Raw genomic sequence first — 9,854 nt, 5'->3', positions numbered from 1 at the left:
CAACTGCATGGTTTCCGCTATATTCATTCTTCCATGGCGGGGCGCCACGCCAAAATTCATCCCGCCACAGCTACATTACAGCTTCTCATTCAAAACATATACTTTTTCTTTTTATAGCGGGTAATAATCGCACCAAAACGTATTAAAGGGTAAGTAAATTATAACAGCGTGAACTTCTCTGTAACCGTAGTAGTGCTGTGTGTCATTTGTTTAACCTTTTTAGGTTACGTGCTGACTCACTGACTGGCAGATTGACAGGCGCATGATGCGTGAGGCCAGCAAACACGACGTATAGCCCTTTCACTTTACTTCAGGACGCATTAACATCGCTCTGTAGGTTTATTGGGGAGACATTCATAAATATTCCTAGCAAATCTAATAAATGCTGGAGACATACTTGTTACATAAACGCACTAAATCGCACTTCAGCATTTATTTGAGAGCGCACAAGATCTGTGCGGTGCAAGCTCTTGAAGCGGCTGATATTTGAGGGGACGTGCAAAAAGTTTTGTCCACGAGCAGAGGAAATCGGCACGCAAGCAAAGAGATCCACATGCTGTAGGCTTTTACATAAATGCGATCTCGACTTCTAATACTGCGCTCATGACATTTGTCATTGAAATAGCGTCACAGGTAGATCTGTGTTAAAAAAAGACCTGCTGCCACAGCTGATAGAAATCCTAGAGGAAACACTGAACTGTGTTGTCTCAACTCATTTGAAACAAGTAGTTTGAACATGCAGCAAAAGTCATTTTTTGAGTGTATTCAGCTTTTACAATAATGCATAAATCCAAAGATTGACACTTATTAGACATTTGTTGTCCATGGTCACAAATATCTTTCCTAAAATGGGGAAACTGTTTATTTACTCCTAATATTGAATCCATACTCTCACCAGCTACTTTATTAGGTACACCTTACTAGTACAGGGTTGGACCCCCTTTTGCCTTTAAAACTGCCTTAATTCTTCGTGGCATAGATTACTGGAAATATTCCTCAGAGATTTTAGTCCATATTGACATGATAGCATCACACATTTGCGGCAGATAAATGGATGGACTTGGTCAGCAACAATATTTAGGTTATCTCTGGTGATGACACCATGCTCAATTGATATTAATGGGCACTAAGTGTGCTAAAAAAATATCCCCCACACCAGTACACCACCACCACCAGCCAGAACTGTTGACACAAGACAGGACGGATCCATGCTTTCAAGTTGTTGACTCCAAATTCTGACCCTACCATCCGAATGTTGCGGCAGAAATGGAGACTCATCAGACCAGGCAACATTTTTCTAATCGTTTATAGTCCCATTTTGGTGAGTCTGTGCAAATTGTAGCCTCAGTTTCCTGTTCTTAGCTGACAGGAGTGGCACCCAGTGTGGTGATCTGCTGCTGTAGCCCATTCGCCTCAAGGTTAGATGTGTTTTACGTTTAGAGATGCTCTTCTGCCTACTTTGGTTGTAACGAGTGATTAATTGAGTTACTGTTGCCTTTCTATCAGCTCAAACCAGTCTGGCCATTCTCCTTTGACCTCTGGCATCAATAAAGGCATTTTTACCCACAGAACTGCCGCTCACTGGATATTTTCTCTTTTTCAGACCATTCTCTGTAAACTCTAGAGATGGTTGTGCATAAAAATCCCAGTAGATCAGCAGTTTCTGAAATACTCAGACCACCCTGTCTGGTACCAACAACCATGCCACTTTTAAAATCACTTAAATCACCTTTCTTCCCCATTCTGATACTCTGTTTGAACTGCAGCAGATTGTCTTAACCATGTCTACATGCCTAAATGCATTGAGTTGCTGCCATGTGATTGGCTAATAACAAATCTGCATTAATGAGCAGTTGGACAGGTGTGCCTAATAAAGTGGCCAGTGTGTGTACATAGGCAATTCATATAGAACAGGTTTTACAATGTAAATAGCCATTGAGCTCACATTTTTGCAGCATTAAATCTAAAAATGAAGAATTCGTATGCAAAAACCTCTAAAAGTGCCGTCTAAAATGTCTAAAATTGTCAGGCTCCTATGTTTATGTTCAGTTCTTTCACTTTAATAGCAATGAAAAGAACACATTAATCACAATAAAGGTAAAATCATTGAACCTACACACAAGAACAAGAGAAAATGTACAAGAACATTGCTAAACTTTTGAAATGCAGAGCACAATTTTAAACAGATTCAGTGTGAAGTGCCCATTACAAGTTTTAATTGCACATGGAACATAACAGTACATGGAACAGTGTGCACTGTGATTCTTTCCAATCAGAGGATATTAAACATCCTTAATCATTTAAGCCAGTTTGATAAAAATAAAGATCCTTGGTGGTGATTGGTCAATAGAAAGCTGCAGTAATGATGTCAAAAACACAGAAGAACAATTTGCTTATGGTCACTTGTTTATGAGTGTGTCTAATTTACATTGTAGAGCACATATAATCAAGTAATGTTCACCAAAGACCTTAATTTATTCATAAAAGAAGAAAACCAATAAGAATATTGAGGAAACAATGTCTAAATTTGCTGACTTCATATGAAATTTCCTACATACCACTTATTAAGTTCTGATTAGCTTGTCACATTGCTTGTTTTCATTTTTTTGTCTGAAAAGAATCAAATGTAGCTGCAGGTTGCTTGCAGGTGACTTTGAATTTTCAAAGAACATGCTAAGCAATATTATAGTAATATGGCCAGTCTAACTCAGAAACTCACGTATCAAAATTATCTTAAGGTTCCCAAGTAGTTAAAAAAAGACTTCAGTGGCTGTTTATGTCTAATTAGAAAACTGTTTAACATGTTTAAACTAGAAAACTTGTACAATATCTAATTGATATCTCAATGACATATCAAAATAGAAATGTTAACAGTAAAACTTGTGGGAAAACAGTAGTCTAATTAATAAGTAGTGTCTACGTAATTGGTACTATCTAGTTAGCGGGTGAGTAGACCCTCATGGAACCTGTGTGCGCAGATTTTTAGCCCAGCGTGGGTCTCAATAAACTGTTTAAATATGTGCATTTTTATTTATTTAGTTTTAAAATTAATTTCAGATCTATTTTTGACTAATATTAAAAAGGTTATTTTAGATGATATATTATATAAGAGACTTGCTTTGTTTGCCAAATAAGTGGATCTAATTGGATTTGCATTGTAAATATTAACTAGGTTTTTAATATTTTTAAATTTTTTTATGTATCCCATCTGTCCTAGTGGACCCAACCCGCTCTGAGCTGAGATCGAACCGGCAATTCTTTATATAGGAGTCCATTGTTTGTCTGTCGCTAGAGCACCTTTTGAGGTCAGAGGAGTGAGGTTTACCTGCACAGCACTTTGCTTGCTGAACTCTGTTACACTCACCTCCATCCCGGATGAGCCCCCTCGAATAACCCACTGGTCCTACAGCATCCAACCCGCACTGAGCTGGGTTCAAACAGGCCCGCTCAAAGTGCATGTGCAGGATTAATTTTTTGGAATAGCGGGGTGGGGGTGCGGGGAGGGGGGGGGGGGGTGGGGTGGATGGGGGGTTGTTGTCGTGCGCGTACTGAAGAGTGGTGTTCTCGTGCGCCTACTGAAGGGCAGGATGGAGGGTGTGTCGCGTCGCGGGGGCACTTTTGATCATTTTGGAAGGGCACTTTCTTTCTAAGACTAAAAAGGGCATGTACACTGCACAGGTTGAGCCCTATGTGTGCACGTGCCTGGGAGTCAGTTGCTCTAACAAGGAGGCTAAAGACTCTAACAAGGAGGCTAAAGACCAAGGCTTCAGCATCTATCGTTAGAGCACCTTTTGAGGTCAGAGGAGTGAGGTTTCCTGCACAGCACTTCGCTAGCTGCTCTCCGTTACATGTAATACGTCTTTAGTTACAATACTCCCAAAATCAATCCACATAAATCCATGGATTTTTCACATAAATTAGCAGAAATACTAAACAATTTTCACAGATTCTGTCTGGCCTTAGAGATGAGCCTACGAATATCTGATAGCCTAAGAATTAAATGAATATTTAATGGAAAAAATGCTAATATTACCAATTAATAAACACTATTAAATATTGAAACAGCTTGCCATATTACTACCAATGTCTCTTTAGGTATAAGTACTATAGAAAAGTATTAGCATCTAGAGAATTGTAGGCCTACTTAAGATGACATTTTTTAGTAGGATAGAAATCACTAAGTAAATAAGTAGCTAGTTGCATACAAATCATATTGCTGATTTCACATTAATCGTTATTCCAGCTCAATACTTTATAAAAAATACACTTTGAATGAGAACAGTTTGTTCAATTTTAGTTCTTTCAGATGAAGCATGTTTTCCTTTGCCACCATTACAAACTTGACACACAAATAGGCCTACATGGGAAACAGGTCGGTTCACCCAAAAATGAATACTCACTATTTACTCGGCCTCAAGTGGTTCCAAACCTCTATGGGTTTGTTTTTTTCTGTTAGAAGATTTTATTTAATTGAGCCGGTAACCAGGAAAAACAAAAACTGTGGAAGTTTGTCTTTGTGTTTGTGTTCAACTGAAAGATCGTCAAGTTTGGAACAAGTAAACGTGAGTAAATTATGAGAGAATTTTCAGTTGTCTGCGTGAACTATTGGTTTAAATCTATTCAGCTTGCTATGTATTCCAGCATTTTAAGCACATATACAGTACGTCGCAACCTATTGCGATGTAACATCATGGACGCAAGAGGGCGCTGCACAGTCATTTGTCGCTGGATGTGACGGGCTGTCTGTTCATGCGTTTAATGAATGTTTCTACTCATCTTCTAAAGGTGAAGGTTACGATTTTTAATTGGACGAGTAAAAGCATATATCAGCACAAAAGGCCACATTTTAGTAATAGCCGAGAGTCTGAGAGAGAAAACTGTGACAGCTGTTGGAGGTTTGCAATACAGTGGAGCGACATTCTGAAGCAGACAGACACTGCAGGGCACATTCACTCAACAATACAGCACTCACACACTCTCTCTCTGTCTCTCTTTCTCTCACACTCACATACACAAACGTTAGGTTTTCATGCTTTATTCCCCTAAATTAAACCCTTGTAGAAAACATTCTGAAGTTTAACATTTTAAAAATACTTTAGTCTATTTATCAGCCAACTTCTTTATAGGAGCCAAAAAAATAAGCCCAAAAGGCCACCATTTAGGCTACTGTTTTTATTATTCTTATGGGGACATTGAGTTTTTTAAGTTTTTGGAAGACTTCCCATTAATATAAGAATGCGAATACTGTACAGAGTGTGTATTTTGACATATTATACCTACATTCAACCTAAATTTTATTTTTTCAAAATACTTTGTTCTGTATGATTTATGATTCAATTTTCTTATGGAAGCTAAAACATACCCCCATAAGGCCAACAATTAGGCTACTGTTCTTATGGGGACGTTGAGTTTTTATGTTTTATGAAGGCTTCCCATTAATATAATTATTTTTATACTGTACAGTGTATATTTTGTCATCTTATACCTAAATTCAACTCAGAAAACTGCAGTTTTACACTTTCAAAATACTTTATTCTGTATGATTTATACTTCAATTTCCTTATGGGAGCCAAAACATAGCCCCATAAGCCTATTAGGCTGCTGTTGTTACTGTTCTTTTGGGGACATTGAGTTTTATGTTTTAGGAAGATTTCCTATTAATATAAGGATTCATTTTGTCATCTTATACCCAAAATCGGCTCAGAAAACTGCAGTTTTACACCTTCAAAATACTTTATTCTGTATGATTTATACTTAAATTTTCCTCATGTAAGCCAAAACATAGCCCCATAAGCCCAACAATTAGGCTGCCGTTGTTACTGTTCTTATGGGGACGTTGAGTTTTTATGTTTTGGGAAGATTTCTTATTAATATAAGGATTTTTAACTGTACAGAATGTGTACTTTGTCATACCCAATTTTAACTCAGAAAGCTGCAGATTTATTTTATGTAACACAACAGTTATGTTTATGTTACAAAATACTTTATTCTGGATGGATTATGCCATTTTCCTCATGGGGACTAAAATTACTAGTGTAACTATACTTAAAAACATTTGGTCCCCATAAAGTTACTTATAAATGATACACACACACACTTGTATAGCTATCTTTATGAGGACTTCCCATAGACATAATCATTTTTTATACTGTACAGACTGTATATTCGTTCCCCCACCCCAACCCCACCCCTCAAACCAACCCAAAAACATCATTCTATTTGATTTATGAGCAGTTTTTCATATGGGGACAAAAAAAGGTCCCAAAAATAATTGAATTAACTGATATTGCCACACTTGTGTGGCCATTTGGTCTTCACAACTTGAGGAATATAATGTTCACACAGATACACTTTTCTACCATTTTCATCCCAACAATCCTGAATCTAACAGACATTGTAAAGACAATGAGGAATAATGCTAAGTAATCTCAAATGAAGCATTTACATAAGAATGCATGCAGTTTGTCAAAACTCATTCATCATTCATTCATGCAAAACCTCTCCATCTGATTATATATTTACAGACTTAAAGGGCAGATATTACCACATCGCAGGCCTGTAATTTGCATCAGCGCCTGTTATTTAAAAACAAAATGCCTTCAGCTGAATAAACCTCAAACACTTTGTCCATATGATCAGATGTTTATTTAAATAAGGAAATCAATGGAGATTTTCAGAAGTGTTGAGATATACTGTAGTCTCATCTGAACAGAGCTAAATACAACTGGACAACATTTAGAGATGACTTTAGGGTTGTTACAGTATTTCTCTGGATTTCTCATTAATTGGTAAAGGTTTTGAGTTAAATTGCTCATTTGTGGTTAATTTTATGATCCTGATAACATGATGTCATCAGGTCATTGTTTTCAAAAATTTTCCTCCACATCTAAGAAAAATATGGTAATTTAAAGCATTTTTTTTTTCAAATTATCATTATTCAGAAAATGACGACCACTCAGAATAAAAGATGTTTGCTTTTGTTGTGATTAAAAATCTGGGGTAGTATTCCATCAATATGGATTTCTTAATTTAAACTTCAATAAAGGATTGTGTTGTTTAAAGTCTATTGCAATGTGGTCATGTCATTGGCCCATGATCATTTCCTGCTTGTTGTCAGACTATTTCATAACTATAACAAGAGGCGATTCAATCATAACATTATGTTAATACTTAGCAATACGTGGCTTTTTTTTTTTGGATTCTCGGTAGCTATACAACTGGAAAATGTAACAGGAAGTACATTACTTTTGTTTTTGTTTACATTACTTGTAATAACCCACACTTTAAGTCCTAAAAACAATTCAAAGTTAATTCACTAAAATAAAATTCACTGTTCAAGTTAACTTACTGTAATTCATTGTTTTTGTAACCTTCAATAAAATCTGATCATTTATAATGGCTCTAATGATGGCATGGGAAAAATATGCTTAGCCACACCTCTCCAGCCATTAGTTTGCTGACAGGTAAAGATGAGAGGAGGAGCACAAAAATTACTCCCCCTACTCAATATTCTGTTTCAGCTGGAAATGTCATCATACTGTCATATAAAATTGTAGTAACTTTAAAACTAATATGAACGTCTGTAAACCTGCTACTAAATAAAAAAATATATATATTACAATAAAAAAGATATAATTATATAAATTACTCAAATTATAAATCATAAACACAGAGCATTTTAGGTGGATTTTTAATTTTTTTTCCCCAATACTGTGCTACACAAAATAAAAAAAAATTTGGCTCAGAACTTCTCCCTATTAATGGCAAATCCAGAGAAACAAATATATGAATGAAATGGTTCCTTTTTTCAGAGTCATATAGGCACATTTTTGGCACCCTGGCTAAATTCCCCCCATTGGCCCTTTCTGATCATGGCCTCCCATACATCACCATCCACTGAATCGGCTGTATCACTGTCTCTCCACTCCACCAATAGCTGCAGTGTGGTGAGCGCACTGGCGGCTTTGTCCTGTGGCTGCTGTTGCATCATCCAAGTGTGGTGTGGAGAGACCCCTCTCATGATTGTAAAGCCATTTGGGTGTATGCCATACACGATAAATGCACTATATAAATACACATTTCAAACTGCACATTACATTACACATTTTGCTTTAGGATAATTATGATATTTTCTATTGTAGTCAGTACTTCATGCTATTAATGAACAACTGACAAAATAAAAATACATGTTTTAATACACTAAAACAGAGCAGTTCTTCTACTGTAACAAATAAAATGACAAAAAGTCAAGACAACAAATATTTTATGCTGCGTTAAGTTATTTTATCAAGTTGATCAGGTTTCGACTATTTTTCAAGTTATACAAACTTTAGTTGACTGTTTTTAGTTACTTAGATTGATCTGAGTTGAGATGACAAAATTTTAATTGGATTAAACAAAAAAATTAGGGCAGCAAGATTTTTTTTACATTATATATACACATTATAAGTCTTCCTGTGGAATTTTAATTGAGTTCTGTTTATTTTTCAAGACCGTTGCATTCACAGGTGTTTGTGTGTGTGTGTGTGTGTGTGTGTGTGTGTGTGTGTGTGTGTGTGTGTGTGTGTGTGTGTGTGTGTGTGTGTGTGTGTGTGTGTGTGTGTGTGTGTGTGTGTGTGTGTGTGTGTGTGTGTGTGTGTGTGTGTGTGTGTGTGTGTTTGTGTGTGTGTGTCTTTCTTTCTTTTCCGTTCCACAGGCCCCAATTATGAAGACGACATGCCCTGGGATTGGCTGGAGTGACCCAGTTCTCCAGGTTTGTGTGTTGTTTGGCATTTGATGTTATAGAAAAATATAGTTGCAAGTGATATTTTTGATTGTGTATTCCCGGCATTTGTATAAATTTAGACTTTTGTTTGTTCTTTAACCAACCGGAGTTTATTATTTTTCTGTGGGTCCACCCTGAGGTATTTGTCTCCACATTTTTGGGTGTTTAAAAAAAAGAAAACGAAAAATAAAGACAAATACATGAACCAGATTTCACTGGTTTTTATGTTACAATCTTGATGCCCTAGACCAGGGTTGTAACAAAGACACTAGTATTTAACCTAATGTGCTACTTGAAGGCCTAACTAGGTTAATTAAGTGGCAAGCTAGGTGCTCTAGACCACTGAGGAAAAAAGGATAGCCAGACTGCTATAGCTAAACCTTAAGGTCACTCATGTCTATGACAAATGTCAATTTCAATGGTGCCAGCAGCAAAAAGCTTGGGCTGAGAACAATGTGAAACATGTATCGTTCACTGATGAGTCCACCTTCACTGTCTTTCCCATATCCAGGAGAGTTAAAGTGTGGAGAAGCCCCAAGCACACCACCCAGACCTCCAACCGAAATAAAGGGGGCTAATAATATTGACCTCAAAAAATTGTGTTGACTCCAGCCAAACTAAAAGAAATTACTTTCTCCATAAGAAACACATGATACTGTAAAGATTTCTAGTTCTGTTAAACATTACTTGGAAAATCATCAAACAAGACTCAATCCTATAGTCTTAATATTAATTTTAAACTAATTCTCGTCTCGACACTTTTGTTGGTTTGATTTTGTTTTAAAACCATCTACTGAATGATTAAATACAAATTGTGTGTTTTTGTATCCGCCTTTTGCAAATAAGGCTTGTAGTGAGCAAGGCCAAGGTGGACTTTGGAGTCAGAATGTCATGTCTTATGCAGGTTCTCTCAGTTGTGGTTCATGAGGAATAAATGGACCGTGCAGTGGCCTAAGGCTGGGATGTCCTGCACACGCGGCGCAAAGGGACGCTGTGTTTAATCAAGTGTAAACCTGTGGGCGAGAGAAGAGAGAAGACTCCTCAACATGATGTGTTCTGAAAACTTCATTACTCCGGGACAGAGGACGCA

Source organism: Danio rerio, chromosome 8 (assembly GCF_052040795.2).
Source record: "Danio rerio strain M-AB ecotype USA chromosome 8, GRCz13ab, whole genome shotgun sequence".
Lineage (NCBI taxonomy): Eukaryota > Metazoa > Chordata > Actinopteri > Cypriniformes > Danionidae > Danio > Danio rerio.
This window is presented reverse-complemented; position numbering follows the sequence as displayed.